Raw genomic sequence first — 17,725 nt, forward strand, 5'->3', positions numbered from 1 at the left:
ATCATAATTTTAGCATAATTGTTTATGATTAATTACTATTTTTTTCTTTTCTAACGATAAAGCTACATGTGTCTTTAAATTTTTCTCATTTAAAAATTATATCAATGATTATTTCTAAAAAAAAAAAATGATATTCTTTTGCGTTTTCTTTTTCTTTTTAGGCGAAAAACAAGATATGATGTTGTGTATGACGCACAAGTATGACGCACAATTGTGAATATCTTATCTATTACTCTCACATAAGTGCGTGGTATACATATCAAAACTAAAGATAAAATGTTACCTCTTCTTCCTTGGAGGACGCAAACTTTTAAAATGTTGAGACTGCTTCCAATCTTTTTAATTTTGCTTAAGAGTAAGTTGGTTTTAATTCAAATCTTGTATTTTGTGACACGTAGAATGAATCTCTCTCTCTCTCTCTCTCTCTCTCTCTCTCTCATCAGTTGGATATAACATTCACAATTTTATTCAATAATGCTATGACCAAAAATAAACTTTTTTTTACTTAACTGAATTTGATTGTTATATTGATGATTGTTTTACTTTAAAAGACATTCAATCTGACTTTACATCTTTAATGTAACGAAAAAGCCCCTGATTGGAATGGAAGGAATACGAATTGACTTTTAATATAAAGTTTCATTTTTTTTCTTCACACTGCATCAGTTTATAGGGATGCTTAATCCACCTTGGCATACGATACCAATTCTGGTGCTTTCTGATTTGTGATCAATATACGTTGTTTAAACGACATATGAGCTCGAACACACCTCTCGTGAGCTCTTTGTCTTCAGTGGGTCAACTGATAATCCGTAACGATTCCAGAATGAAAAATACCAGCTTAACCATTTGCAGTTGAAAAAAAAAACCCAGCTACATTTCCCCTAGTGACAAGATGTACTTGCAAACAAGGTCATTGTATGGACGGACTGGGAATAAATAGATTTGCGAAATGTGGTATTTTAATTATTGACTGTTTATATCCTTATTACTTAAAACATGTTTTGTCTATTTTGTATCCTTTCCTAATTGACGACTGCCTTTCCATGGATGTAAACCAATGGCACAACACGCACCAGATTAACATTTACCATATCTTTCTAATCACTTAAAAAGGATTTTCCCGAAATCGAATGGTGAACTTCACATCATTTTGAGCAAACGCTTGATTAATTTAAATTCTCATAGATCTATTACTTCCTAACGTGTGACTTAACTTAGTGCAAATTTAGAAGTCAAAACAGTTACTTAATAAACATGTAGATGTGTTGTACTCGTTATCGGAATGTTATCAATAACTACAGTTTTTGACTGAAGATTAGACGAAATTGGCAAAAAGAAAAAAAAGCTAAAAGGCAAATCAAGTAATTCTCAGTATATGCCTAAGACTTACTGAAAAACTACCTGATTCTTTGTCGTATTCATCAATATTTTGTTTGCAGCACAGGAAGGAAAAAGTCAAGTCTGCGGAGGGATACCGACTGTGGCGGCGGGTGTTATTGTCGAGAGGTGTATAATGGTATTGGAAGATGCACTTGTTGTAAGTCCGTTTCAAAATTTTGTAAATAATACATTTGTACCGCGTTAAGCTGGATACATATATCTGGACGATGCTTCTTCAAGATCATATTTTTTAAGAAGGACGTTTGTCCATGTTTATTCGTTTCACTAATTCGTATCCAAACGGTCGATTTCTTAAAAACCAAAATCGTATCAATGATATTTGACTCATTAATTGAGACAGTATTTTTTTCACTGAACCAATGTTTCACACCTATCTTGCAGTTATGATGATTGTTCTAAAACATTGACCATGCGTGTTTGCAACACACTCTTAACGAGTTTACCTAACGACAAAGCTTTCTAATAAACGTGATGACTTAACTTTTCAATTCTCATCTTCCCTTACTTACGTGTAGCAATATGCCCTTATCACCTGCATATGGGATTTATGTCTCTCAGTTGATTCAATACACAAACGTATGCTCTACGTATAAACAATTTCTAAAACGAGACAAGCTATTGACAAACAAGTTGATGAAACAAAGATATCAACAGTCTCGTTTGAAGTCATCATTTGGCAAGTTTTGTAGTCGATACAATGACCTTGTCAGCACATACAACCTATCATTGAGTCAAATGCTGACTGACGTTCTACATACTAATTGTAAGGCCTTTTTTTATACACTTAACTATACAATTGAAACTAAATGTAAATGAAGAAAAACAAAAAAAGAAGATTTTTCTAAAGGATCATCTGTTAAAAATGTATTCTACTATATAATAATTCAGTTATTGAAATTGTGAACGAATTTGAATACCTAGGCACTATTTTTCAGATCAGATTCATTATGTAAGATGAGAAAAAATCTTCATGTGAGCAAGCTCAAAAAGCCATGTATGACTACGAAAAATTAGACAATTTAGACAGCTTGTTTTGTTCGATAAGCTTGTCACACCAGTATTTTTAAATGGATGTAAGATATTGGGTTTTGAAAATATTGATATAATTGAGCGCGTTCATCTAATTTTTTGCCATGGAAGTGTAAGCATCCCCTGCCGACCGGTCATACCCGCCGTGTTGCTCCGAAGGTATGATAGGGAAACACTCAGATATTCTAAACCAATGATAGAATATGACCTCATAGTAGACGAGATGACGTTAACTTTAGAACACTAGTTTTCTAAATATTGGTATCTAGAGATGTCATTAAATTCCAGACAATGAATAGAAACATGCAAATGTTAACAAAAATAAAATATTTTTTTTTGGTGTGCTGTATCTGTTACTTGGATTAAAAATTCTTACCGATGACGTCATAATTGCCCAACAAATAACGAGATTTGATCATGATGTGTAACGAGAATTTGGCTAAGACGGCATGTAGAAAGATACATAAAAGGGGGTTTAGAAGCAAATACCGCGAGTTTTATTTGTGATTCATATGGATTAAAAGTTTGTTTAACAGGTATGCTGATTTATTTTCATGGATTATTTCTTCTTTTGGATACAGTCAGCTATTTACGGATCCCAGTCGGCCTTTCATCTATCATTCGTGACAAAATAATGCCAAAAAAAAAAAAAAAGAAAAAAAAAACTAAGCTGGATACTTCAATACATATTTCTACAGATCGAAAGCTTTCATTCTATAATACTGCTAGAATCGTTGGGTAAGCATGGTTTGAAGAAATATCTCGGGTTAGATATATATGGAAAACATCGGGTTTCGTGCGAATGTGTGAAATAATTCTTTTTCCGACCGAACAGTAGGATTCTAGCAGCACTTTTTAGGAATAAGAGATATTTTTAGCTAAATTATTTACTCAAAGAAATTAATAAACCCCGGGTTTTTTTTTTTATTAAGGAATATTTTTCTTTCAATAGCGAGATGAGGTCGTGATGGTTCACTTTTTGGCCTCAGACACTCTGTTGTCTTTATGCAATAGTTAATAATGGTTCGCGTTTTATCGGCGGTTTGGTAATTTAGCAAATTGAAATTTATTAAAAAGCCTAAATTTCACGAGAAATGATTTGAATGCTTCCTTAACATACCCGCGTCCTTGTAATGATTGGGAAGTAAAGAAAATATGCGTCGACAATTAAGTGTACAAATAATGGCCTTATGTTATGGAAAACTTAAGTCAGCATTTGACTGAAAAATAGATTGTATTTGCTGACAAGGTCATTGTATCGACCATAGAATGTATGAAATTATGATTTTAAACGGTACAACTGATATTCTTGTTTCATCAACTTGTTCGTCAATACCTTAGCTCATTTTAGAAATTGTTCATACACAGAACATGCTCTTGCGTATCGAATCATCGAATCAACTGAGAGTTATAAACCCCGTATGCAGGTGATAAGGGTATATTGCTGCATAAGTAAGGGGAGTAGACGATTGAAAAGTTAAGGTCATCACGTTTATCATAAAACTTTGTTGTTAGATTACCATTAACCTCTTTTTCTAGTAAAATATCCAAATACGAATAACAATTATAAAAATCATAATAATAATATGAGAATATCTACAGTTAATATTTTCCATAGATATAAAATAATGCGTTAAAAAATTTAGAAAAAATGAAAAATAGCAATTTCAAATTCATAGTTAGGAAACATTGATACTTTGAGACTCAACTACAGTTAAATATAGTTCTTTTGGTCAGAGTAATTATGTTAGAGAATATCATTTACTAATCCTGATCATCCAAAAAAAAAAAGCTCGAGATTTGTCCGTGGATGTTACGAAAACTTCTGTATATTCAGTCCAACACATTCGTTTTATATGTAATTGTATTATGATCGAAACAAAAAATCCATTTTTTTCCGAATCAGAAATCCCTATCCTCTTAGATATAGAACATAAGAAGAAAGCTGCATCATTTTCCAAATTTAAAATGTTTCTATAATTCTTCTAAAAGAGAGAATGATATGCAATTTCTGCTTAAGATACCTCAGTAGCTGTCTTAAGATTAAGACATTTCTTAGGAATTTTCCTAAGATGAGATACTTTTAAAACCGTTCTAAGAAGTGAAATAAGTTCTAAGTATATCTTTAAAAGACTGCTAGTCCTAAGGTAGCTTTGTTAACATGCCTCTAGGTGCCGATAAAACGTAATAATATGGATGAATGTATAAATGATTGGGGTAGACAGATTTTTGTAAATCTACTTGCTTTGGAATTGTTGACTGCAGAATAATTGGCGACGAATCAGGTAACTTAACTTTTTTAGTAAAAGAGGTTTTAGTTTGATCGATTATGTTTTGACTGAAAATAACCAATTATCCAATATAAGTAAGTTCAAATCGGCTAATTTTACATTCTTTTCTGATCATTTGCCAGTTTATGTTACATTGAGAGATATGGCCATTCAAAATATTTTTCACAAAGTAAACAATTGTAAAGGTATAGTGACTGCTGGGTCAGTCATGTGGAAGGACGAAAATTCCAGCCTTGTTAAAGATTGTTTGAACAATAACATACAGGTGCTTCAACGTATCGTAGACGTAGATTTTACTATCGAGGATGTTAATTCTTGTGTAGATAGCTTTTGTGAGTTTATATTTATTGCGCACTTTCTTTTAGTGATGTACGCGAATCTAAAACCTATCAAGGCACAAGTACAAAACTACCTAAAAACTTCTATAGGGAAAAGCCGTGTTTTACTGAAAAATGTAAACTTCTTTTTAACGAGTATAAATAAAAAGTGAATTGAGTTCAATGCAAATAGAACATAAGAAAATAGAGAAGTTCTTTCAAACGCCGAATTATCCTCCAAAACAATTGAATATAAAATTAAACGACAGTAGAAATGCCGTTAGGGCGATATACTAACATTTTTAGCTCACCTGAGCCGAAGGATCAAGTGAGCTTTTCTGATCACATTTTGTCCGGCGTCCGTCTGTCTGTCTTTCAAGATGTCTGTCCGTTTGTCTGTTAACTTTTCACACTTTGACTTCTTCTCAATAACCGCTTGGTAAATTTCAATCAAACTTGCCACAAAGAATCCTTGGGTTAAGGGAATTCAGGTTTTTTTCAAATGAAGGGACACGCCCTCTTCAAAGGGAGATAATTAAAATTTAGTGAAAAAATAATGGCATTTTTTAAAAATCTTCTTCTCAAGAATCACTGTGCCAGGAAAGATGGAACTTATGTGGAAACATCCTCACGTAGTGTAGATTCCGATTTTTTTTTTCAAATAATCAAACCCGGGAGTAGGGCGGGGTCACAATGGACGATAAACGATTTTCTTGGGAATATATAGGAAAAATCTTTAAAAATCTTCTCGAAAAAAGCAAAACCATGATTGGTCATATTTATATGGAAGTATCTTCAGGTAGTGTAGATTCAAATTTGTTCAAATCATGACCCCCGGGGGTAGGGTGGGGCCACATTGGACAATCAATGTTTTACATAGAAATATATAGGAAAATCCCTGGGACTGCTTTCTGGGACTGCTTTGATTACTCATGCGTGAAAAAGATTCTGAGTGACATGATAGCTCCGCCCCTTGTGTATTCTGAATTTGCAGCTCCCTGTTGTTGTTTTGTTTACTGTCTGCAGAGAGGTGTTTAAGATAAAAAAAATAAAAAACAAACCAAAAAAAAAAAAAAAAAAACAAACAAACAAACAAACAAACAAAAAACAAGTAGTTCTTACAAAAATTAAATGAGTAGAAATAGTTATACATGTAATTACAAAATGTCTTCAGGGGCTGTACATTTACACAATTGTAGTCTAGAATTAATTTTTAAAAATGAATGTCAAAGTAGTTAAAAAGGGAAGTCAGGGGATGATTTTTATCCCTTAAATTAAACTTCAATACAGGTCTTTGAAAAAAAAAAATATCTAGGCCTATTTAATAAACTAATGCTGTCAAATTATGTATTCAAAGTTTGCATTAGCACTATTTAAAAAAACCCAAACAAACAAAAAACAAACAAACTGTCATTTCAGTAAGATATTCAGAGGGACGTACTGTACTGGATTTTTTTCTTAAGTGAATAAGCTACAACCATGCTAAAAAAAGAGCACTCCCTGCTATTTTTTTACCGCCCTCGAATAAAACCTAATAATTATTAAATTGCCATAAAATAAAATTATTCTACCATTCTTCTGTCAAATAAATAATGTGAATAAATATTGGGGGATTTATCTATGAATTAGTTTTTAATTTATAAGCAAGTTTTTAAAAAAGTGCATGTACATTTATATATATTTAAAAAATAAACAATTGAAAATATCGGGAATTGTGACTTATTTCTTATTTGTTTTGTTTGTGTTTACCTGGCCGATTAATAAAAAGCAATACAATTGTATAAAATGGTGTCAACACCTGAGGTTTCAATCGCCTTTGGGCATAATTAGCAGAAAGTAAATGCATGTTATTTGGGTATCAGTGTTACACATCACTGAACATGCTGGTCAACAATGACACTAATTTCAATCTATGTACTGCAAAAAAATCTTTGTTTCAATAATTGTGTATAAATTTATTTAAATAACATATAAATATAAAATAACATATAAATAACAAAACATGTTTTGGATGATAAAAGGCCGAAGCTTTAATAATTGTTTCAATGACAAATGTCAGACAAGCATTTAACAATCATTGGGTGCCACACACCTAAATTGGTAACGGGCGTTATGGCACCTCGCCTTCTAGGGTAATCCATAGCAAGGCGTAACAATATGTATTAATCGACTCCTAGGGTACCCCTTAGCGAGTCAGCTGGGATATCAATTCATTGCCTCCTAGGGGATTCCTTAGCGAGGCTACTACCTGTTATACCGAACAGGTAAGCCCACTATACCGAGTAGGACAAAATAAAACCACCAGTTATACCGAACGGGGTACGAGGTTACTGTTATACCAAACAGATCCCTCACACAAGCTCCCAGTGCACTCCATAGCAAGCTTGTATTGGCTCCTAGGGTAGCCTTAGCGAGCCACCACATGCTCTACCAAGCATGTTAAATAGATAATCAAACATAAACACTAATATAATGATAACTAATGTCTCTGCTTGTCTGACATAACTGCCACTCAGAGATGTTTATACATCTCTGCCACCCAACAAATAAACTTTAAGAGGAGATAAAAGCTTCTATGGCTGATTGTAAAGTGTTTGTTATAATTGCATTTCCCACATCCGACATATGCACTCCGTCAGCGCGGTAAAGCCCCTCCTCCGAAAATTTGATTAATAACTCTGCCGTTAACTGATGCGACCGACCTACGACCAGCTCTATTAACTCTTTTCCGTTTCCGTTCGACGGAGCATATGTCACGACCCCCTATCCAATTTCGGCGCGGGAGTATATCAGACCATTTTATTTTGCAACTTGGTAATCTGGTTGTCATTAAACATATGTCGTGCTCTATTCTGGTACACAATTCCTCGCTCTTAATTGCTGTGATATCATTCCCCCCTGGGTGGATTATTAAATATGCGGGAGGAGGACATTTTGCTAATTTTTTCTCGATACAATCAATAAGCTCCCCCCATCTCATGCCCCTTTTGCGCATCCAGGTTACCTGAACGCCTAAATTATCCAAACGTAAGTTAGTAGTCAGATTTGTAGCTGCCCAGTAAACAATCGAAGATCCCACAATCCATACAAGGTGCTCTAAAGAATTAATAAATAATACGGTATATACAATTCATCAACAACGCTTATGTCATATCTATTCTGATATACTTAAGGAATGCGCTTGATTTCCAGCGCCCTAATAGTTGGATTTTGTCATGCGATACCCCTTTTAAAGCAAGGCACGTTGCACCTCCAATTCTTAAAAAATGTGATTTGTAAGCGGAAATTGGGTGATTAATTGTCGAAAGGGTTTTTCTCCGGACTGCGTTAAACTGAAATCTAGTTAGCGGAGATTTATTACTATGCATGAATAATGAACCCTCAACACGTGGTCGCACTGCAAGAAATTTTTTCAAGTTATAAACTGGGCAAATGTTTCTATTGATGAATAGATGGTAATAAAATACAGATCCCCTTTCCTGTTTGATCGGTTTTAGAGAATCGTACCGAGATAGAGACACAAAGGACGCTTTTGGACGTGCAAAATTTTATATCCTTAATAGTTAATGGTACATGGACGCAAAGCTCCGAGGTATATACTAATTCCCCCACTCTAAATAGGCCGTAAAAAGCCAAGGTAAAAACTGATCTAAACAAAAATGTTTCATATTCCAAATAACACACCTGCTGCAGAGCGCCACAGATTTTAGCGAGAAGCTCTTCCGAAATAGGTGCTCTGTGGTCTTTAGTTCTATTTAATCTTCGCAACCATTCTAACGACTCATGCTGATTTCGTAAACTTTTTCTTCCGGTAACCTGACCTGCATTTTGGGGATATCAATTTCAAGCCCAAGAAAAGTAATAACTTGTTTTGGACCCTCTCTTTTTTCCCATGCTATTGGAACTCCTAATTCATTGCACACATGTATGAAGGTATCCACGCTCATTTGACACTCGTCTGCCGTATGAACACCGAACAAGAAATCGTCTAAATAATGTAAGACTTCTCTAGAGGTGGCGCGCTCGCGCACTAGCCACTCCAAAAACGAAGAAAATTTCTCGAATGTAGAACAGGATATCGAACACCCAAAGGATAAGCATTTGTCAAAATAATAACAGCCATCGAATTTGAAACCCAGAAGCTCAAAATCACCAGGCCAAATGGGCATTAATCTAAAAGCACTTTTGATATCCAATTTGGCTAGGAACGATCCGCGCCCTAGACGCTGAACCATGCTAATGGCCTCGTCAAATTTTGTGTAATTGACAGAACAAAGCGCTTCGTCAATAAAGTCATTGACGGAGTTATGGGTAGGGTAGGAGAGGTGGTGAATTACCCTGAATTCGCCTTACGCTTTCTTGGACACTACTCCCAGTGGCGAAACCCGCAAATTTGACATAGGCCGCGATTTAAATGGACCGGCCATCCGTCCTTTAACAATTTCTTTTTGATATTATCTCTAGCAACATCTGCATGTTTATAAAATGAGGGCAAATTAAGTGCCTCTGTTTCTTCCCGAGGACCATGATAATGCAAGCGAAAACCAAATTGAAAACTATTCATGAGTTCTTTCGCTATTTCCAAATTCGGATAACTTGTAAGGGATTTTTTTAAAGCTGAAATATTTATAGGGGAGTTTGCTAATTTAAAGTTTCTGAGTTTTATTGGTTGCAGTGGTGCTGTTTGAAGCCTTTGAGATACGAAAAGTGTCATTTTTAGAACAACTCGATTTCGGATGCTTTCCCCTACAAATAGAACATAAATGGGCATATCTGCAATTGGCTGTGCTGCAACGGCCCCTATTGTAACTAAAGCAGACACCAGTTTGGGTTGGCGCGTGCGCTGCAGCGAGGCTAGATTCTGGCCTGGGCGGGACAGCGATCAAGCGTAAGCATAAATCCGAATTCAATTTTGACCAATTTCGGTAAGAAATTGCTTGTCGCACTCTAAATTGTTCGTCATAATTTCTCCAGGCCATGCCAGGAAATTATCTCGCCGCATCGCGAATAATAAACATATACTGCACCAATTCGGCTGCCTTCCCTGGATGTCTTTGAATGTAAATATGCAAAAATATAAGAAATGCATCTGTCCATCTATCGATGGTTGAAATTTTTTCGTTTAAGACTTTAGGCTTAGCCTCAAGCTCACCCTTTTCATTTAGTACGAAATTACTCCCAGCAGCAAACTGTTCCAGTTCTGCACTGCCCTTTGTCAACAAAGCTAAATTGATATAATTCCCAGCCCAAATTTTTTGTTTTAAGGAAAGTGGCACATGGGCACCTATAACGTCCCCAGCGCAAAACTTCCATGTTTGGCATCGCCCAAAAATTATCTGCCGATGTCACGGCAGCTTCCTCCGGGGCAGGCCAAGAACTAGTAAAATCTAACTGCCTACCCTTATTAACGTGTAGCTCATGTTCAGGCTCCTCGGTCATTCCCATGGAGGCTGAAATAACTTCCTCCCTGGCCTGGGAATCTGTCATGGTGTCAGTCTGGGCTTGGCGGACAACAGCTAAATTTCTTCTCCCCCCTCTGCCCTTCTGCTGTCTGGCTCCTCTGTTCCTATTACTTGCCCTGGTAGAATTGGCACTGGACTGGGATTTCTTGGATCTTATGGGTGGCATGGTTAAGGTTGTTTGTAACCATTCTAGGAGGCTTTAAGTAATTCAACAATTATTACAAGTGCAGAACGCTGGAGTAGCTATTGAGTAAGAGGAGGAATTCGCCACGTGCGCCCCTTTTTTATACTCGCGGCAATCGGGGGAAAGTGTCAAAAATACCTATCCCCCTCTGTTTTTCGGAAAGCAATTAAATGCGTTTATTTTGCGATTGCATTAAACGACCTTAATTTTGAACATAATCTGAGGGTTCCATTCGCGTGATTTACAGATGTACACTCGAACATTTATATAATAAAACACTTAAAACTAAGAATCTAACGATAATTAAATTGATAAGTCATTGAAAATAATTATGACTGGAATTTAATACTCGGCAATATTTAACAAAGAATTTTTTAAAAGATCCAATACTTAAGAAAATTGCATGCAGAGTATAGTATGGGAATTGGCCTTGCTCTATAATTATAAGATCTATTTAAAGCTAATTCTGGTAGAAAATAAACAATTCAAGTTTAATTTTCTATATAAATTATAAATGAATATGAAAATCAATGCAATATCAATCACAGAAAATAAAGAAACTGATTTATTTTGATGAAAAATAAATATACAAAATAATTGTGTTTAAATATTTATGTTTTTAATAGGTGTGAACATCTTCTTTGTTCAATAATTATTAGAGAGGTTAAGCATTTGACCGTGTGCGTCTACGTGTACGTGTAAATCTAGAAGTATTTTTACAAGTACACGTAACTAACATCGTGTTCTGTCTAACAATCTGTACGTGTAGCGGTACGTGTAAAACTTCAATTCAACAAGTCACTTTACAATCCATTTGTATCAAATACTTCTATGACTTTGATTAAAAAAGATACAAAGATGTACGTAATAAACTCTCATCATCACAACAAACACCGCCTGAAAAATATATATTCTATAATTTGGGTTTAAGAAGTACACGTTATTTCCTACGTGAACATATGAATCTACACGTTGTGTACACTTGTATAATTACGCGCTATGCAAAACTGATGATGTAAATCACAGTAAATTAGGGGATTTCCCTAGCTACACGTACACGTAGACGTACACGGTCATCTGCTTAACCTCTCTATTATTTGTTTCTACACGCGTACTGTGATTTTCTTAACAGTTCAGAAATGACTGTCGCGTAAGAATTGTAAATATTTCTTGATACTACTCAGAAAGAAATGATCATCAATTTCAACTGCCTTTTAAAGTTACATTGTTTATTGGTAATCTCATTCTGAGTAAGCTCCGCTCATTAAATTAATTAACCCCGCCCACTGGGACTGCTTTCTGGGACCGCTGGGACTGCTGGGACCGCTGTGGGACTGCTGTGGGACTGCTCTGGGACCGCTGTGGGACTGCTTTAGTCCCAGAAAGCAGTCCCCGGGACTGCTCTTGGACTGCTCTGTTTCAGGTTGGGTCTGGTTGGTACTGTAGATTCAATTTTCTTCAAATCAAGACCTCCGGGGGTTGGGTGGGGCACAGTGAACGATCAAATCTTTACGTAGAAATATATCAGAAAAACTTTAAAAGTGTTCTTCTCAAAAACAGCAAAGCAATGATTGGTCATATTTATATGAAAGTATCCTCAGGTATTGTAGATTCAATTTTGTTCGAATCATTACCCCGGGGGTAGGGTGGGGCCACAATGGACGATCAAAGTTTTACATAGAAATATATAGGAAAAATCTTTAAAAATCTTCTTCTAAGAAACAGCTAAGCCATGATTGGTCATACTTATATGGAAGCATTCTCAGATAGTGTAGATTCAATTTTCTTCAAATCATGACGCACAGGAGTAGGGTGGGACCACAATGGACAATCAAAATTTTACACTGGAATTTATAGGAAAAACCTTTAAAAATCTTTTTCTCTAGATCAGCAAAGCCATGATCGGTCATATTTATCTGGAAGCATCCTCAGGTAGTGTAGATTCAGATTTGTTCAAATCATGAACTCGGGGGTAGGGTTGGACCACAGTGAAAGTTCAAACTAAAAGGGAAAAAATCCACAGTTAAAGAAATATGCAAGCATTCTTGGTAAGTGTAGACACAAGTTTTTTCAAACCATACCCACCCCACCCCTCATCCCCTTTAAGGGTAGCTTGGACCAGTTATGCCTTTAAACTTTTCAATACTGAACTGATTTCTGCCTTTTTCCTAGCCACAGTGCTCAGCTGAGCGATGTAGCCCATAGGCCTTTTGTTGAAGAAACAGAGTCCAAAGCAATTCTTTAAACTATTCAAAGCAAAAAAGACAAACCATGTTGACATGTATTTAATGTTTAATATTTCTCTACTCATTGTAAAATATTAGTTCTAATGCAGACGAAAGTCTGAGAAAAGAATGTTATACGAAGGATGCTGTTGACAATTACTCACTACAGCCCAGTTAGTGCAGTTATAAGACCATCAAAATTTGAAATTCATGCACCACCCTACCCTACGGATGATTTGTACTTTTTTGACCGAGATGTTATTAAGCAATTATTTTCGACCGGTCGTAGAAAATGCTATGGTGAAAATTTTAAATAATAGAAGTTAAAGATCAACTATTGAATTCTGACCATAATAATGAACATATTAAAAAAGTTTCAGGAATTTAAAAATTTTCTCGATTTTTGCTGTATCTGTTCATGGAAATTAGACTTATACAGATTTATACTGATTTCAAAGAAAAGGAACAGAAATCTGAAGTATAATGTCCATCTGTCAATCTGTAAAATTAATTGCCTTGAAGTAGGTTTATTTCTAAAGGTTCAATGCTAAAGTACACATAGTTTGATATATGTGCTTGACGCCTATGACAGAAAAGGTAAATCTTTTGCAAAACAGAAGTCATTAGAAAAAAAAACATTTCTTATGACTCAACAAAGCGTTTTTAGATCTATGACCACTGATGGATTGCTTCCTCGTGCTTCGTTCTATTCATATCTTCCTTTGACTTTTTTTCTGTTCATGCATTTAAAAGAAAACTAGATGTACAGTCCCTGAAACGTTCTACTTTCCCATTTTTCCGTTCGTTCACCGTTCGTTCAGCGTACGTTCACCGTTCGTTCACCGTGCGTTCACCGTTCGCTCTCCGTTCACAGTTTTGCGTTCACCGTTCACCGTGCGCTCGCGTTCACCGTTCACAAAGCGTTCAGCGTTCGCTCTTCGTTCCGTTCACTTTGCGTTCAGCGTTCACCTATCGTTCAGTTTTCATTGTCATTCGGAACTCCGATTTGAAAGGACTTATCTTTTTGTAGGTTAGGAGTTACAGGTTTTTTAATTTAATAACTAACATATCGTGTTTGAAGAATCATTATTTCATGGGGAAAAATATCAACGATATATATTTTTATTATTCTAAATTAGCTGTTAGGCTATTTATTAAATTACTCTGGAAAATAAATGTTGTTACATGTATAAGCACATTCTGTACCTATGTAGAGCGATGCTGAAATATTAAATTAAACTAAGGGCAGTGTGCAAATACTTCAAAAACTGCAACATTTTGTTGTTTTGTTAAAGACGACAAATCGTTAATGGAGATATAATTATCCAAGTCAAATAATTACGCAGCAAAATTACGAAAATATTTATTTCTAACACTTTTTTTTCAATTACTACAGAAAATATGATAGAACTAGTTCTGAGAGTTATACATAGTGTCGTGATGAAAAATTTTAAGATTTTAAATGTTCACATTCACTTTAATTACTGTTTTGTTATTTAGTTATTCTTGCTGCTGTTTGTGATAATTTTTATGAAAGCTTTCAGGTCCTTTGTTTGTTTTGCAAAATATCTAACATTCCACGAACATCATTTTGAAAAATGGAATTATCAATTGGCGTTAAACAGATTTAATCCCATTTAATTGTCGTGTACTCATTATATGAATTTCTAATTCAATAATTAGTAAACGACAATAGTACTGCGGATATCGTGTTTATTTATTATCTTTGGAGCGAATTAAATTGATAGTGTGGTTAAAGGAAATATTTATTTTAAATGTAATGCACTACAGAATTTTCTCTACTATAATATGTAAAGTCTATAGTTATAGAGAAAAAAATCTTTCTTCACCGTAACTTTATATGTTTGCCATTCGATATGATTAATACCCCTCCCCCCCCTTTTTCCCCTAAATCGGTTACTTATTCAGTATTGCACAGGGGCTTGCTCCCGGCGTGTAATAATTATTTATTAAAAAAAAAAAATCATATACGGTAATACGAAAACGTGATGTTTTAGTATTACCGTATAGGATATTTTTTAATAAATAATTATTACACGCCGGGAGCAAGCCCCTGTGGTATTGTATTTCCAGAATATTTTAATTAACATTTTTTAAAAAAAAGTTAAGGTCTTTTTTAGAACAAAAATTCAGTTTCAAAACAAACATGCATCAAAAAAAGTCACAAAACAATAGTAGTTCAAAATGTACACGTGTCGGCGGTAGTATTTGGAATTGGCAGAGAGTATGTTTCAAATTTAAAGTGTTAATGCCCAATGTATTTTATTCAATTATCATTCAAATGTTGGAATCAAATCTAGAAATGATAAAAATAAATGTTATAACTTGTAGGAAATACTCGCACTTCGTCTTCGATGTGACGAAACTTTCACACCTGCACAGTGTCGAATGATTTTGATTGACAGGACAACCACGTGGACTTCGTGTGAACTTGAAGCAGAAAATAAAAACGAGTATGACTGTCAAACAAATGGATATGATTTGTTGATAAAAAAAAAGTTACTTTCACTGTCTGATATATTTAGAAAAAAATTTCAGAGTTTTTGTTTGATATAGGTGCAAACATTTAGTGAAGCCTGAAATGGGGGGGGGGGGGCTAAAACGGAATCTCTCTCTCTCTCTCTCTCTCTCTCTCTCTCATTTGTCTGTTTAATAAAAACAATAACAGCATATTACTTGAATATCAAGTTCTGAAAATTGAATTTATAACAAATGATATGAATATGTATCTTTGTATTATCTTGTCCGAGTATAATCACGGCCATCTACAGATAAATGCAGAAGTCTGCTCAATAAACATGGCCGTAGGAACCGGGGGGGGGGGGGCAAGGGGGGCCGTGCCCCCCTCCCCAATAATTTGCCGATATATAGATTATTTTAGTAAACATAGACTATATGCTTGTGCCCCCCACAATAAAAAGTCTGATGACCTTTTTTTTTTTTTTTTTTTTCTTTTTTGCTTGTCAGGAAATTTTTGGTAGTGCCCCCTCAACTATCAACTGAAAATGTATGGCTGTGCCCCCCCCCCCCAAAAAAAAAAACGAATTTGCTTCCTACGGGCTGAATAAATCATTTTGAAAAATAGAAATGTCACATAATATATTATTGTATTAAAAAATTAAAATACGAGCGTATAGATGCAAAACGTCCACTGACATTTGTTATTAATTTTTTTTTCATTACTTTACACGAAATCGCTTTAACACGGGGATATATGAATGGATGTTACAACCACTTTAATTCATTCTATAAGTCAGAAGTTTTCTCTGATTTGTTATCAAATAAGAATAAACATTTTTATTTTCGAACTAAAAAAAAATATCTCTTATACTTCAGCGTTCGGCAACAATTGCAATGTTTTAATGCGATAAAAATCGTGTGATTAAAAACTTAATTTTGGAGAATTTATTTTATTGACTTATTTATTCATTCATTTATTGGTTTACTTATGTATTATTGATTGATTGATTTTTTTTTTTTTTGGCACCTGACATTATAAAACAATAAAATAGTTTCAATGCAAGGAAAAGATCAGATGCATTCCGAATATATCGTTCATCTTGCGTTCACCGTTCGTTCACCGTTCACTTCGCGTTCTGCGTTCGCTCACCGTTCACCGTTCACACATCGTTCACTAAGTTGCGTTCAGCGTTCACATATCGTTCACTCACCGTTCGCTCAGCGTTCGTTCACCGTTCGTTCAGCGTTCGCTCACCGTTCAGGTGGGAAAGTAGAACGTTTCAGGGACTGTACTGTGAACAAACTGTTACCCCGATCCAATGAAAATAGAAAGGGGTTTGTTTTAAGTAGATTCTGAGAAAGTTCCATCAATATTCATTCAAGGTTTAAGAAGAAAATCTGTTAAAAGGATATGTGAGAAATCTCACAGATGTTCTGATGTAGAAAATGTACATTTAAATTTCTGTAAGGATACTCTCGGTGTTGGTAAAAAAAAAACCTCAAACAGTTTGATCTATTCTGAGAATGGGCGTTCTCCACTAGGTATAACAATGAAACTTAAAATATTTAAATATTGGATCAAATTAAGAACAACAGAAAATTGCATTTAAATCTTGTTATGAAAATATGGTATAAGAAATGACAAATGGATTTTACAATTAAAAGAAGAGAGTTGTCCCTAGGACTAGGTCAACTTTGGGCAGAAACCCATTTAAATGATAGAGCTTATAACTCTATAAAACAACGACTTTTATTTATATCAACATTTAATTGACAATTTCTGTTTGCAATCACATTGACAAAAGAATGTAGACAATTATTAACAAAATTTAGGTTATCAAATCATACGTTGGATATAGAAACAGGTCAACACCGTAACATACCTAAGATTAACAAATTGTGTATGTATTGTAATCTCCATGATGTGGAAGACGAATTTCATTTTATTTTGAGTTGCCCTTTGTATAACGACCTAAGAGAGAATTTTTTTTAAAAAGTATAATTATACTAACCCTAGTGTCTTTAAATTAATTCATCTGCTTAGTACTCATTATATCAAAGTTCTTTTAAATTTGAGCAAATTTTTGAATTATGCCACATTGATAAGAAGAAAAAATATCGATGTAAAACACTATTTTCATTTTTTTTTTACGTTCACTCTCTCTGTAATTTTTTTTTCCTTAATAGCATATGCTACGAAGAAGGTACGGTTTTAGCTTTATTGTGCTCTAAAAATGTATGTTTTCAAAAAGTTTGAAACTGGCTTAAATATTAGTTGAATTTATGACTGTGATAAATCAGGAAAGAATATGGCATTAAAGAGAACCATTCT

Source organism: Saccostrea echinata, unplaced genomic scaffold (assembly GCF_033153115.1).
Source record: "Saccostrea echinata isolate AGI-Se365-2 ecotype Australia unplaced genomic scaffold, CSIRO_AGI_Sech_v1 ptg000033l, whole genome shotgun sequence".
Classification (NCBI taxonomy): Eukaryota; Metazoa; Mollusca; class Bivalvia; order Ostreida; family Ostreidae; genus Saccostrea; species Saccostrea echinata.